We start from the raw sequence: 16111 nt of genomic DNA, 5'->3' as shown, positions 1-16111 counted from the left end.
TTGATACATTATATATTCATATTATTATGTATTATATATAAAGTATATACATTTACCTAATATTTATGTAAAATATTTGTTTTAAATGTTTAAGGTTTAATGTTTGTATTGCTATTTCAATAAAATGTACATCATTTACATTAAGTAAAATCTTATTATATGAATATTAAATAACTACATTAGAATCGTAGTTCAGAGCGTTCACATACTATCAAAGAAAAGATGGAATTTAAGCTATATATTTTAATTTAGATTATTTTTCTAATTATTATGTATTTTATTTTTAAAAAACAACTTCTAAAAAACCTTGATATTTTGTGTCTTTTCGTATTAAGTAACACACACACCAAACTCTTAAAAAATATAAATGACAGTTTTTATTAACTTACAAACAAACTATACTGTGTTTTTGGATTAATTTATTAAGACAATACTATATTTTAATGATTTCCTAAAATCTACAAGGTTGTTATTCAGTTATCTCCACACTTCATTTAAAATTAATATGCCTATCGACCATCAACCAACTATTATAGTACCAGGTAGCCTTAATAAAGTAATAAGGAGTTAATATTTGAATATAACTTAGTGATAGTGTTTGATATTATTTACGTAAATACATTTTATATCAGATTAAATTATACCTAGAACTTATAGTCTACGAAAAAAAATCTTTCCAGCTTTATATCAGTAAAAATATTAATGTATTATACTGAAATGATAAAAAGGAAAACCTATTTTCATAATAAATTTTAAAATAAGATTATAAATAAATCACGAGCACGTGACTGTAAACATAACATAACTTAAACATTTCATATGAATTTCTTTCTAAAAAATATACTACTATACTATAATATAATCAAATGTAATTTCTAAATAAAACAACACTATTGTAAACAATTTCTGTATCTTCAAAATGATTGTGCCCGTTTTACCTTTTTATCTGCAAACAACTGCAACATGATTGTGCTAAATTAAATATAGGTATTGTCCTTTTAAAATTTTTTCTTTCCAATTTTACAAGCATAAAACTGACAACTAAATTAAATTGTTGAATTTGTTAAAAATTGTTTCTTATTATGACATTGACACTGGTACACATAATACAATTTTAAAAAATATGAATTTATAAAAAATATACAAATGCCTAAATAGTTTATACATAGGTACCTATTTTATATTATAAATACCCAGTTACTGTATTATAGGTTATAGTATATTGATCTTGCCGTCTTTATTTTATACACACATATTAAAAAAATATAAATGTTTATTATACCATATATACTAATATTTTTAAATAGTTTATTGGAAAATTTTTAAAAGAGCAACATGAAAAAATGTCGGTGACTTAGATTATCGAATAGAAGTATTTTCTTTTTTAGTTTTTTTTAAAGGCCTCCAATATAAATAAATACACCTCAGCCTTCCGAGACTTAGATACTACACTGTGTCTACTTACTTTACCTACCTACTTGATTCAATGTCAACAATTGTCACGAATATTGCATGTACATTAAAATTATTATAAATTATGTTATTATGCTAATGATTAATCATTATATTTACTATATAATATAATTTATTTTACGTTTGGATATTTGTATAAACGTTCTTTAATTATTTTTAATATGATATAAATCATCATAGTATAATATTTATCTTATCCAAATTAATTATGAATAAATAAAAATTATATTATTCAATATTATACAAGTAAATATAAATTGTATTAAATTAACATAATATGCGTGTACCATACCTGATATCGATTTTTAATATTTCAATAATGTATTGTATAGTTATATTAATTATATAGGTAATTATAAAAACTTTAGACCAACTTTTATACGCACCAAAAAATTATTATCAAAAATATCGGTAGGATAAATGAATTTAAAAAACGTAACAAATATTTTCTTACAATTAAACGTGTGAGATGTAATTTATGCACGGTAGACCACTCACTAACTATCTGACTATAAAAATCACAACATGAACGATGTTAGACGGGTTTCGATCAAAAAATATAAGCGCGTGTCGATGTAGTCAATCACGAAAAAATAAAACTAGTCACTAGATATATATTCATGTATAATAATATTAGTATCAAAATTAGGTAGGGTGTATGACTGCTCGACCGCTGTATAATATAGTTTGGATATTGTAATAACTTTGCAATGAAAATGAATTACAAGGTAAAGGACACGTATAGTCGGTCAAAAATATCCCATATGTTGAGTAGTTTCATAGGTATATATTATAAAATATGGATGTACTTACCTATATTTTAAGTCAATTAGATAAAACAATTAAAGCATTAAAAATATTATTATTAATTATTGTATTGATATGTTTTAATGAACTCATAGTGACTATATTGTATACGGTTAGGTACAACATGCAATGTTTAGCATAATAAAAATGATAGTATGTGGTTAAATAATATACATTTTAATCAGCTTATAATATTTACAATAACACACACATTTATGGTTATCTACATGTTTTAGTATGATAATATGACAGTTTTGTTTGTTTCCATGACCTTAAACAGGTATACACTGGCTGTAAAATATGTTGAACACTATTTGAATTTACTTATTTCGATAATGTAGTAAATATAATATATTTATGATAGCTGTAACAACTTTGAGATTTGAAAATTGAGATTGTAATATAATGTTTGCATCTGAGGACAAAAAAAAATCGACTAAAATTCGCATCACAATAAAAACAACACATAAGCATTATAACTTGTGGATACTCTCTGCAGCGAGTATAATAACCTTCTCGTACACGGCAGTGACACACTATACGCTATATTATACGTATGATATTACACTGCACTATGCCGCGAATGCAGTTTTTTTTGTCCAATAAATTATATACAGATGGAAATAATACGCATAATTATATAACCTTAATAATCTTAATAAAAAAAAATTCTTATTCAAAACACTCAATGAGTTCTGAAACAATACCGCTGTTGGCTATTATACCTATATAATATAATGTATCTAACCTGCATACATTTATTTATACATACTCCGTCGTTTATTTGACATTTGACATTGTACATGCAATAGATAAATCTGTATAGGTAAAAATGTAAAACCAATCAACTGGAATCGTTGGTATTGTGTTTGTATTATTATGTCTTATGCGGTAGATATACTGGTATCTGTTTATAGGTCAATTATTATAATATTTTGTTAATGATAAATGACTAAACGAGTAAAAACAAGTGATCGTTATGCAGTTAATATTTAAATATTTAACGAATCGAGAATCTGTATTAAGAGGATGTCAATGCACTGTTTGTTTTCTTTCCCTGACCCACGCGCAACATAGACAAAACGCATTTACGCAGTCTGAGTAGAACTCGCTCAATTTTGGTTCTAAAGTAAATATACCTATTATAAAATCAAATTTTGATAATATTTCTGAGTACAAGACTACGAGTTTTTTCTATTATTCCCGATACAGCGTTAATTATATCGTTTAGAAATAACTATAAATTACTACATTTTTAAATAACTTTTACATTTTAAAAATTTTAATTTTTTTTAAAAAAAATCATCGTCTTCAACTCAGAAATATTATCAAAATTTAATTTTATTACAGGTATATTTACTCTAGAATCAAAATTGAGCGAGTTCTACTCAGACTGCGTAAATGCGTTTTGTCTATGTTGCGTGTGGGTCAGGGAGAGAAAACAAACAATGTGTGACATCCTCTTAATGCAAGTAGAGTATAATAGTATTATAAGTATATCTAAGTTGTTAGGCATTTCAATTGAAATACTGTGATAAATAATTGGTTTGTATTATCTTTTAAACTATTGTTAATTGTTATTTATTATTAGTAAATAGAAAAAATAGTTGTCAATAAATCGCACGATTGTCGAACAACTCTAAGGTAAAAAATGTTGTCTATTTTTGGCGGAATAATTTTGATTAGTTTGGTTTTACTAAAGAAAAGCAAATTCATAAAATACGAAACCAAGTTATCTATTCAGGAAATACGTATTGAGCTTCTTTTCTATTGCTAATACTTAAGGGTATTTTAAAAACAAAAATGATATATTATTATATTCTTAAAAATATGTTGGTCATTATCTATTAAGAAAACAATTTATAGGTGGGCGTTAGGTACCTATTCAATAAATACATCGCATACATTTGTGCTTAAAACACATATTAAATTGTAAAAATGCATAGAAACTACTCAAGGTTAAGTTTATACGATAATAATTATTTTATTATTAATTTATGTTTAGATACCTTTATAATGTTTCATGTCAATAAACACTTTTATTTTATAATCTTACTTGTATCGTCTGCTATCCTACAATCTTATATATTATATATATATATAAGTAGAATTCAAATTTACGAACTTTATTTAATGTAGATAAAGTGTGGATATTTTTGGAATTGATTTAGCACAAGTAATTATTAAAGTCTACTTTTTTTATTTTAGTAAGCTTCCATTACATGAATTATTTTGCGTAATAATCTTTTTAGAAATTTTACTTTAATATAAATGCGTACATTTGTATAAACTTATTACACCATAATATTAGGTTGATTAGGTATCCTGTGTTTTTTAAGAATATTAATTTGTTAACTATTAAGTATTAATATGTGTTTTGATGTTCAACATCTTATGCTCTGTGATTATTGGTGACATTTACGTTGACGTATAGTATGGACGGTATGGTTGGTAGATACCTACTCCACAGTTCACAATTATGACGGTAAATTGATTCATATATACTTATATTTTATTCTTAGTTTTAACTTTTAAGTAAAGAATATAACATTTTATAGCTATTAATTATTTTTAAGTTAATCGTCACACGTTTCCATCCACACATAGATACATACGTAGTTACATTTTCTTACAACTTATCATACATCTCTTTAATATATAGGAAATACTAATAACGTCGACTAGTTATATACATTAATTTATACAACATCTAGATTGTTATATATAATAATATAATTACATATATTACATAATACATTATACTATATTTGTTAAAAATCGTTTAGCTATAATCTCTTAAGCCTTGAAAAATATGTGATACGTCATGTGAATTTACTATAGAAGATAGAACTATGATTGAAGCAACCGTATAATGTATAAGTTATACAATTTTGTTGTAATTTTTTTATAATACACTTAGAAACGGAACAAAAACTATAACAGTTTAGTTAAGAATTTAAATATTTCAGTTAACTATAAGTCATAGTTTTAAATTTTAATATCTATATTATAGTGTGTTAGTAAAAAAAATACATCTCATTAATTTGAACAAGACTTATAAGATATTAAAAAAATAACAAAAAATGAAACTATAAACAACAATGCGATAAACTGTAGACTGCAGTAACAGATGATTTATGTGAATATATTATGATAGATTGTATATCATAACGAACGATTGAATATTGATGTATAGTGTATAGTGTATACAGAGATCGGAGAAACTTCAAATTAAATAAATAATATACATGTTCCTGAATGTGTTCAAATTAACGTTCGCTTATTAAACAACGCTTATAAAGTTGTGCTTTGATTTTTTTTTTTTTTTGAAAGGTATAGATGAAAATAGATCAAATTTAAATAAATAAATTCTATATCTTATTATTAATTACCTATAGCATAAACAATTATACAAAGTTACAGCCGAGTGAATTGAATCTGATGGGTTAATTTGATTGGACCATACCATATTAATAATTATGTAGTGTATAGAATAAAAGTCAGTTATAAAGTGGTATTATATTTGTTAAATCCTTATTACTACCACTCTGTTGAATGTACGTAAATATGTAATATTCCAATATAGGAACAATGTCTAATATGCATAAAACAATTAAAATAATTATTAATATATAACATTATAACATCGTATATTAACATAATTAGATATGTCATTAAACAAAATTTGTTTAATGGTATAGGTTACTAATTAGCTATTGTTAGTAGGTATTCACAATAGTTCAAATGTTGACATGTATAATATGTTTGTACAACTGTAGTTTCGTATGCGTTTATGAATAGCATACAATAATCGAATAAATATTAAAAACGATGTGAATCGTATAAAGATAAAGATTTGTTTTTTAGAAAAATATTAATGTTTTGGGGCAATAATTTACTTTAAATAAATAGAATTCATTACAAAACAGTAAGTATTATAAAAGTATCATTTTTTTTCTTCAAAAAATGTGTAAGTGAATTTCCAAAAACGTTGATTTTTAACGATAATGAAAGTGGTTGCAATTCAATTAATAGCTTTGTATACTAACACTATAAAATGTATTGTTTAAATTTTATTACTGATTGTTGAAATCGATAATAAGCATTCGTCCGTAGTGACCATTTTTTTAGAATGACGTGGTTGAGTTATTTCGGTTAAACTGTGACAGTTGTCCAATAATATTGGTATATAAGTTCAAAAGTTAAATAATAATAAAATCACCGCAAACAAATGGTCATTGCCGCACTAGCTTGCAATCCATGGTGACACAACATTTTGATTTTTTCTATTAAAAAACGTCGACAATAATATATACAATTCGACGACGAAATGTTTATGAATTTATGATCGTTTACGATTGACTAATCGTATTATATCAATAAGTACCTATACCAGTGTTTCTCAAACTGTGGTACGCGTACCCCTTGGGGGTACTCGAAATTTTTTAAGGGGTACAAGTCTAGCTAACATGTATGTAAGTCTTTAAATTTATTTATATATATTTTAGTTTAGTAACTAAGAAGGTGTACTCAAAAAAATGTATTGGTAAAAAAGGGGTACAGTGTTTATAAAAGTTTGAAAATCCCTGACCTATAGAATTGATCCAAATTATGTACTATGTAGTAACGTGGTATATACGTAACATATAAGAATATTAACAACATAATATACTAACTGGGACTTTGGATAAAAAAAGGTGCAAACGCAGTGATTCGAAGGAATTGATCATTCGGATCGCTGCCACGAGAATAATCGCACTGTACCCGTGTATTCTTGGCCGTGTAACCGGAGATATTCCATTTTACGGTGAAAAATTGGTCTACAGTTCCCCGGCCAACCGCGTACATAGAATATAACATAATGTCGAGTATTTTACGCGGCCACTTGCGTAGTTGCGTCAGTACTCGATAATAATAATATAGATGATAATAATTATTATTCGCAGATTTCGGACACGAATGACGCAGGTTGAATCCAGGCGGTTCGGGACCCGAGGATAATAATATATCGTTCTCGGATCCGACGACGATTATAATATTATAAACTCTTACGTCAAAATCGCTGTCCGACAAAGTTATCGCAACTCTGCGCGCATATGCGTAATATATAATACGTACCTACACGGTCGGGCACAAATTATAGAGGAAACGACGCTCGGAGGAATCATTACTGTTTCGCATCATCGTGTTTAATCGATCAACGATCATATTATTAATATATACCATTATAGGTACCTATAAGTATACGCGTAGCTGGTACCCATACGCAATATTATAATAGTATAATCATAGCGCGCTGGCCGGCCAGTTGTATGGTAGTTATCCGCGAGTAGATTGTTGCGGCGCTGACGCAGACCGTCCGTTTTTTTTTCCCGAATCCGCGCGAACGGAATCCTATATCATGCGTGCGAAAATAATGATATTGATTATCACTTGTACTATTTTTAATCAACGGCGGACATTATCATTACCTATCGCGCAATTATTATTTGATATATCATTATGTACCTACCCCGCGCCGTACGCGCCGGGACCGTAAAGCAGTTTTCCAGCAACCATCGCGCCGTGCGCTGCGGTGTGTGCAACCGAATTATAATATAATATATATGAGTATATTGCGAAACGCACGTCGTAAACACAATACGCCTTGCGATCGTCCGCGCACAGGTGTTATTACGTGAAACGTCATTATTTTTTCGTGCGAGCCGGCCAGTCTATAATGACGGTATACCCGCGATACAGCGGCTATGGCACGTCGCATAGCAAGTGGTGTTGTTTCGATATAATAGTAGGTGTATAGGCACCGTAATAATAATATAATACGTATTATTACCCATAGCTATATGCATGTATACATACATATTATATTGTTGTTATGCTCGCGAACAGGAAAAGTTCGTTTTCGAAGCGTTTTTTCATGTGTCATTATTAAATCCTTGCTAATAATATGCTGGAATTGATGCATAAGACATAAGTGATACGATCTACAGTAGTTGTCGGGTACACTGTGCTGTATATCATTATCCCCGGGATGTACATAATATGTACGTACGGCCGCAAATCTGTTGACTGAACGCTATAATAAAAATAATAACACGAGTATTATATTGTTATAGTTATTACGGTTGGCGATTCGCTGCAGTGTAACAAGTGGTCTATGACGTAATACTTGTTATGTTAATGAAAATATATCGACATCGGAGAACAGCGGTTAATTCGTTTTCTTATTTTTTACTAATTACTTTGTTGCTGTCTATTTTTTTTCACCATAAGTCGTTGTGTTGTGGTGTCATTTGGCATTCCGTCTTGCACTATATCTAAGCCGTGAGTGATAAAACGATATTACGCAAGACCCATTAAAGTCCATCGTCATCGCGTATAGATTATTAAAGATATCGCTTGCGTACAAGAGACTCGCGACGGTGGTTCGAGTGACACGTAATATGTAGTGGGTATACTGCAGATACGACAGTGCGTACCCATACTAACTAGTCACTAGTGTATAACTGCGGTTGGTATGTTTATTTCGAACTTGAAGTATTCATATCGAAACGAATCAATGAATATTAAAATAATTATTGAATTATGTACAGGGAATTATTGCACCTTACGTTGTTCTGCCCCCTCGTTTCAGTCTTACTATGAAAAAAACCAACCACTCAGTCGTTTTAAAATAGCAAGCCGATATGGAACTCTACTTTTCTCTCACTTAAAATATATATTGTAGAACTATTATAATTATATATATTTAGTTAATTTATATTGTTATCTTTAACTTTAATCTAATTTACTTAGTATCATATTACTACCATGATTTAATAAAAAAACTGTATAAAAAGAAATAAAAACATATAATTTATAAATATTTATGGGATTTTTCCAGAAATCTAATATAGTTGTTTATACACGTTCGGCGCTCACGTATTTCCAGTAGGAGTTAAGATAAAAACGATCATACTTCACGACTGTAGCGATTAATGTAACCCGTGACTGTAACGCGTGCGTATTCCGTGTATATGTAACTGCGTCCATTTGTAATGGTTTCGTAATTTAATTAATGACTTCATTAACATAATTATGGAGACTGAAAAAAGAAAATATTGTGATAAACATCAACTTTTCAATAATTCATTGGGATGATTTATATTTTTTTAGCTGAGAATAAAGCCAAGAAACATTGTGTTGTAAAGTTCTCGTATGGAAAAAATTTATGACTGCTATAATTTCTTCAATACATTTTGGTTGAATGGTTTGAGTCATAGTCAATTACAACAATTTTTGGTTTAAATTGAATCGAAGTATAAAGCCGTCATATATTTTACAAAATCAGATAGTTGATTATACTACTATAGCACTTAAACGATTTTTATATCTATGATTGGAAATAGGAATGTTTATGTATACAAATATGAAATTGTTTCTAAACTATCAAACGAAACATGGATTCTCAATTTAAAAATTGAATAGATATTATAATATTTTTCAATGGTTTTAAAATAAAATTACAAGGTAAAAGATATTTTGATGTCAGATATATATATATACTAATTTGAATCAAAACATTTACCATTTTTCGTGCTGTATATATGCGATTGAATTTGTTATAAAACTTTTGCAGTGGGATTTAACTAAAACCAAGTTTTCAAATATTAATAAACAATTGCAAAAATAATTTTAGACAAAATTTGATAATTTTTATAAGCATGATAAAGAAATACAATTATTACGGAATCCTTCTTTTAAAGTAAACATAAATTATGTCAATAATTGTCAACAACAATTTACATATACACATATCATGGAAATCATTCAATTTCAAAATTACGACGTTTTAACTTCTTTTCGGAAAGCTTAAAATTTAACTTATCTCAACTTTAAATATTTGTCTTTCTATGTAGGCTATATATACATTTTAACAAATCAGATAATTTGTACAAAAAACGTTTTAAACTTTACAAGTACATATACAAATAAGCAGACATTTTCAATTATAAATTATAGGAAAAATAAACACTTCACACTTTACTATTTTAGCGATAAACATTTAAACTTGATATTTACGAATCTCAACCACAAGTTTGCAAACTGACATTAAAAACTAACAAATATATTGCAGTTACAGAAATCGCATTGATTTACAATTTTGCACTATTAATATTTGATTTAATTTTTTTCCTATTTATTACTTATACATGTAGGTTAGGTCTTCATAGTTAAAAAGGTTACCAACCTCTTATATAGGTAGTAATAGTATTCCGTGCGGTACGATGAAATTTTTCAAATCATCTAAAGGTTCTACGAAAATGACCTAAAAAGTGTTAAAGGTGAACCAACTCTCGTTTAAACAGTACTCATTATTTAGAATACCTATACAGCTATACCTGATATGTAAATACGTACGCCCTTTACATAACCTTTTGTTAAACCTAGCGATAATTCATGTCACTTGTGTTTAAGAGTAACAATAATTAATATTATAGTACCTAATTAATACATTTTGCATGCATTAACGATTAAGGTTAGATATTGGACCCTAGAGTTTCCACCCTTTATATATTTATAAAATGTAATGATGGCACATGAATCGTATATGATGCTGTTCACAAAAAAATATCTATAAAAAATGGTTAATGATCCAATCGCATGCTATCAGCTATAAGCACTACTATTGACAGCCCCGTTTTTTTTTTGCATCATAGGTATTATTTAGAGTTTGATTAATGATTTAACCCATTAGATTTTATTTTCATTGATTTTTAAAAGTGCCTTCTATTTTACGATCACACATTTTACCCGCAGTGCTTAATTTTATATAAAAAATTAAATTTTGAAATAGTTTACGAGTTTTTTAACTTTTTAAACTTGTGTTCAATTTAAAAATTGAACACAAGTTTCGTCGTTAAAAATAATAATAATAATATGTAATTAAACACTATCGAATGTAGATAGCATACGGCAGTTATTACTTAATTTAATATCATACGTATAGATATTCCGATTTCGACAAAAACGAATTAAGTTCAATTCCAATATCTATCGACATTAATTTTATTACACGGCGTTTCTGCTAAGCATAAAATTTAGTTTGAGAACCGTGAGTCCGTGTAATAGCGCTAAATGTAACATTTACACATATGTAATAAGAAATTATATTTAAAAATGTTCTAATAATTGTATAATTTCATATTATCATAATTCATGAATAAAACTAATTAATTTTATTAATAAGAAATAATTGAATTTATTAAAAAAGTCATGATGCCACAGTAAAGTTTAAGTATAAATTAACACTTAACAGTAATAATAAAAATTATTTAGTAGATATTGTATTATATATTATTATATACCTAAGTATAAGAGTTAATTTTATAAATATAATCTTATACAGTTATACAAGTAAATTATTGTTTTTAAAAAATCACGTAATATTTTAAAAAGAATGTTTATACTTGTCTTATATTGCAGTTATTACAGAAACAACCACAAAAATGTGGCCCTTGGAAATCAAACCAAATTTTTAATCCCAGACGAGACGGGATTCTTGTTCTCGCTCAAATTTATCGTTCTAACTAATAAAAACTAATTTTAATGACGTGACTACTCTCCGTAAATAGTTTATGGTTTCGATAAATTATAGGGAATAAGACGTTCAAAATTCGTTGACGTAGACGCAGACGGTATTCCTATACTGTTGAAGAGTGTAGGTATACTCTTTATCAATACCTAATAATATAATTTAATACGTGTAGGTATTACCTATTTGTAAGCGCATAAGGCTGCACGAAATTTAACAGCAATGAGTATACTTAAATTCTTAATACTTAGATGAATTATTATAAATGACTAAGGAACAAACGCTTGAACAAGTAAGTACCTATACAAATTTTTTTCTCTCAACCGCTCTAACCATAATCCATTGGATCATATATTGCAATTTTCAGTATAATTTATGCGTTTGTTACTCACTGCAAAAAGCCATTCTACGTTTCTACGTATAGGTATTCTAACGGTGAAGTCTACAATACCTAAATGTCTTAAATCCTATACATAGTCCTAATTATGATGTATAGTGGTGTTTACTCAACTACCTTAGACAAGTTAATAATGCGAACGCCGATAAATATTGTTTAAATAATAATTTATTCAACGGGGTCAATAACCAATTACCTACTATAGGTACACGAATAGCACAGTACCTAATTAATATATATGTATATAATGGAGAGTCAAATTAGAGACAACGTCATTTCTTGAATGGATAATTTTGTGCTGAGTACATGTACTCCGACGTCTCAGTCATAGGAAGTTTATTCACATTTATGGTACCCGCTTCGAATTTTTTTCACTATAAGAACCAGTTTTGACGCACAGGATTTCCCATCGTGTTCAATTTAATATTTAATATTTTTGCAAATATCGTACATATCGCTAAAATGACTAGACAATTCTCGGTCAAATATTTGATTTTAATATCTTATAAATTTGTAATATACTATATAAACATATAGTACATAGATGCCAAAATAAATAGGATTTAAGTAATATGTCAGAACATGTGCAGTGTATACGCTGTACACTCAAGATTATTCAATTATTGGTGACTTCATGAATTAAATTATAGTTTATCTCTATACCTCATAGCCACGTGATAAGTAATAGTCCTTTCAAAATTTATGCCCAAAAAATAAATAGAGCTATATCTAAAAATTATTTTTGTGTACTTGAGTAGTTCGGTGTCAATGTACCATAATACCTACTTACCTAGTGACTTATATACATTAATCATATGTATGTGTAATGTCTACCTATTGTACCTACAATATGCTATTATGACACATTGCTTTATATATTGCGAGAAACATTTCCTTTCAAGTAGTGCTAACACCGTTTTCAACACTCGATTGGCTTAAAGCTGATTCTCAATCCCAAATTAAGCAGTGGAAAATGCCTGCACTATCGTGTTCCCAAGGATTTATGAGCACTATTCATGATACATTTTTTAAATAATATTTTTTAATAAAAATACACAAATTATCATTACTTTTAGATTCTGAACGAAGCGATAAATGCTGTATTGATTTTATAATATGGTTTTTGTATCTGTATGTTTGAATCTGAAGACAATTTCAACAGTAGAAAAATGCTTAGTTTTTATTTTAGTAAATATAGATAAAAAAATTTCTTTTGATTATGAAAATTTATATTGAAAATCTAATACAAGTTTTCTCATTAATTCATATTCAATTTTTTTTTTAAATATTAAAGATATGTGGCATGAATTTTTCTATAATCAATCATATAATTACTATATTTGTCAAATAACATTTGGAAATTATATTGAAGTTAAAAATGTATAAAATGTTCAATAGCTAAGACTTAAAATTTAAAGAAAGGATCCTTATAAGAAGATTATTTTGAAAACCAAAAAAAAAAAAATCTAAAATTCATCCAAGGAAATTATTTTTTAAACATTCTAAGTTAGAAATTGGTTAAAATTAGATGTTTAAAATTTTTAATTGTTTCATGGTAAGGGGTTGTATGGAGTTAATGGTTAATAAAAATAATAAATTACATAAATACATATTGTATGCTATTATTCAAAGTACCTCTAGTAGTCTAGTATATATTTTCCAAATCAAGCACTAAATTAAACTTTACGTATACCCATATACCTACTCGTATTCATATAATTATTATTATATTTTTAAGTCATTACATAATCATGAATCAAAAGTTTAATTTACCAACACGTTTTATTGGTTTTTTCGGTTTTTTATTTCATTATTATGATAGATAGGTATAATACATTTTGAAAACTGTTTGAATAATGACATTTAAGTAACTTCTTCCAAGTATAGATAATTTTAGTATTGAATTATATAAATACTTTTATTTTATATACCTATTTATTATTAGGTACAATGGTGTTTTTTATGATTTAATTTATTTATATGAGTAAAAATATCGTCATTTGGATATAAATATTTACTGGTTTAACCATTATTTTAAATATTACTCTAGCATTGGTTTGTACATAGTACATGGTACCTACCGGCTACCTTTAGTAGTTAAATATAATTCACGAACATTAATAAAAGCGCGTTATAAATATACAAAATGAAGTACAAAAGTAAATTAATACATTTTTGATTAAAAGAAAACAACTTACGCGTTTAATTTTTAAAAATGAGCTTGTCGAATGTCGATGGATGGTCTTTGTTTTTCAATGCTTACTGCACCAACCAATAATATTGCAGATATATCTCCAGAATATTATATAATATCGTTATATTCTACTAGAATTTCAACAACTTGAAGGTTGGAGAACTGAAAAACATTTTAAGAAAACATATATATAAACACAATTATTTTATCCTTTAGGTAGGTATGCATTTCATATGATTTGTTTTGAATCCATAATTTTTTTTTTTAGCCGTTAAATAAAAGAATATATTTTGAAGGTTTGTCTTGTACGACTTATACGTTCACTTAAAAACGACAATTGTAATCATACAATTTTCATGTGGAGGTATCTATTATAATATTGGTACCTACTGTAGAAATCCGCCTTGCTGCTTACAATAATAGTTATAAGGACGTTGATCGTTTGTACTCAATTTTTAAGGTCAGACTCATCACTTATCCAGTCATCTAATATTGTAAGTTTTCGTCTTATTGTTTAATAGGATATAAATAACGTTTTAGAACAATCATATTTTTATCATTCACAATAAAAAATAAAATAATTGATCAAAGCGTGAAATACATAAATAATTTTCAACTAGATTAGTAATATCAACATTACTAATATAAACAATTAGTTAGGTAAGCACAATTAGGCAATGCTGAAGTACCCACAATGTTTATAGTTATAAATTTAACTAAGCTATGCAGATATTTGTGAATTGATAGAACAATAATAGAGAACTTGTATAGTCATCACTCATCATGTATATCGAAGAAGCAATAGGAAAAATTAACCCGACAGAATAACAATAGATCTAAATAGATACAATTACGGTTTTGCTGATTTCAAAGAATACAACGATAGGGTTTTAAAATTAATAATTTCTAATTATTTGAATACGATTAATGAATAAATATTATGTTTGATTAACTGAAATTTTAATTTAATTTTTATACAGTTTCCTTATAAATAACTTATTGGACGGAGTTATTAACAAACCTATGTACATTATTAGTCTTAAATGTTTATAGTTAAAATTTATTTATGAAAAAAATGTTTAATTATTCTAAATTATAGTCATACTTTTCATCGTCTGTGCATGTCTTCGACAATAATCTACTTGATTGGAATTAAATTATATATATGTTATATAAACATTATTATTATTATTAATCGAAATGTAATTTGTATTGTTTTTGGTAAAATACCAAGTACCTAAACCTAATATTATTCGTTTTGCCGTTTTGGCTGATAATATCAAATGAGAATTACGAATCTGCTCTTGACAATCTATAGGAAGTACTTTTCATATAGGTACTAGTTACCTACCAGGTAGTACCGTAGTGCCGTAGGGTAAGATAATAATACATAGGTATAGCTGTATAGTATATTTTATACACATAACCATAATATAGACACACAAACAAGTGAAACACGTGCATTTTAGGTTGCATCTGTTTTTCGGGAAGTCTAACACAATATAATATTCGGTATGCAAATATATTCAGTAAAACCTCGATAAGATGGAACTTCGGTAAAACGGAAACCATGGTAGATAATACGGAAAATTAATTTCTTTGAACCCCGTCAAAACGAAAACCCTTTTAACACGGAAAAATTGTATGGTCCCAAGCGATTCCGTCT

General features: G+C 27.3%; 1 protein-coding gene across 1 annotated transcript in view; it reads right to left on the bottom strand.

Moving 5' to 3' along the window:
• Positions 1-1784, bottom strand: part of LOC113553878 (ATP-binding cassette sub-family G member 4-like) — a 36312-nt gene extending 34528 nt beyond the window's left edge. Inside the window, exon 1 of the mRNA XM_026957436.1 lies at positions 1766-1784. The gene's annotated coding sequence lies outside the window, so the exon portion shown is untranslated. The remainder of the gene's footprint in view (positions 1-1765) is intronic.
• Positions 1785-16111: the final 14327 nt, after the last annotated feature.

This window comes from Rhopalosiphum maidis, chromosome 2 (assembly GCF_003676215.2).
Source record: "Rhopalosiphum maidis isolate BTI-1 chromosome 2, ASM367621v3, whole genome shotgun sequence".
Taxonomy (NCBI): domain Eukaryota; kingdom Metazoa; phylum Arthropoda; class Insecta; order Hemiptera; family Aphididae; genus Rhopalosiphum; species Rhopalosiphum maidis.
Note: the sequence above shows the minus strand (reverse complement) of the source record. Positions and strands in the feature narration are given on the sequence as shown.